The sequence below is a fragment of the Eurytemora carolleeae genome, unplaced genomic scaffold, assembly GCF_000591075.1.
Source record: "Eurytemora carolleeae unplaced genomic scaffold, Eaff_2.0 scaffold163, whole genome shotgun sequence".
NCBI lineage: Eukaryota > Metazoa > Arthropoda > Copepoda > Calanoida > Temoridae > Eurytemora > Eurytemora carolleeae.
The window spans coordinates 174,528-175,674 of NW_019396644.1; the positions used below are offsets into that span (position 1 = coordinate 174,528).

The 1,147-nt window shown below is 33.3% G+C and overlaps 1 protein-coding gene across 1 annotated transcript in view; it reads right to left on the bottom strand.

Moving 5' to 3' along the window:
* LOC111706780 (protein polybromo-1) overlaps positions 1 to 1,147 on the bottom strand; it is a 37,844-nt gene that overhangs the window by 18,297 nt on the left and 18,400 nt on the right. The gene's annotated exons all lie outside the window — the stretch shown is intronic.

Sequence of the window (1,147 nt, forward strand, 5' to 3'; positions counted from 1 at the left end):
GGGGGGGCGAAATTTGGTTCGCCCTCAACCACAATTTGCACCACTGAAACCAATTGCTATGTTTCCTATATTCCTACTAAATAAATGTTAATTTTTAGTTGTGAATTCAAAAAATCCTAGCGACATATCACCTTAAAGTTGAAGTTTAGGAGTAAAATAAGAAAATAACAGAAATAAAAATAGATGTGGTCTTCATGAAAAATAGATGGGCACATATATTTTCTGGTTTGTGCTTAAATATCACTTTATTTTTTAAAGAAAATTCATTTTAAACAAAATCAAATTATATTAAATAATATGTCGTTGCCTACATTTGAAAAAAATTCATTTGAAAACACAGAAGCAACGCCCGGATAAAAAGGGTTGCGGTTGGAAGATTTAATGGCGAATTGTGACGTCATTTGTGGTGTGGGTGAAAAAATGGTGTGGTATGGCTTAACCCCTGCTCGTCTCATCCTTTGTGGACATACCCTGTATTAAAAAATATGCAACTTTCTCCTTTTTATAATTCAGGGGAAAATATTCCCACAGCCTTTTATCCTGAAGGTTTATCTTGGAGGTTTTGAAGTATTTCCTCCAAAAACACTTTGTTGTTGTAGATTCTTTATTACTTAAAAAGCTATACTTGGTAAAATTATTATTGACTGAATAAGGATTAAGGCCCACAAGGGCAGCAAGCAAAAATATACCAATTTAACATTTCTAAAAATAGAATTAAAAGAACCTTTCAAAGCTGTCTCTTTCCCATAGATTTTTTATTGTAACTAAGGATTCACTCAAAAAAATATATTGAAAAATAAACCAAAGAAATTTTATTGAAAAATGAAAAAAAAATACGGTTTAATATCTCGGCAGTCCAGATTATTATTAAAGTTTCAGCTGTTTAATTCTAACATTGAAAAACTCTAATGAATATAAATTTTCTTATTACCATTCACCCTGCAGTACAGCCATAAACACATTTGTTTCTTTACTCCATGAAGTCCATATTTTTAACCAAGAACAATTTGTTTAAATGGTTTCTTTTTGTGCCAGGGGCGTAAACAATTTTTTTCCCAGGGGGGGGGCTTTACCTTATCTAACTTTCCATGAGAGGGTTAAAATTCTCGCCCCACCCTGCCATGCGGCCTTTAGCCCCCCCCCCCCC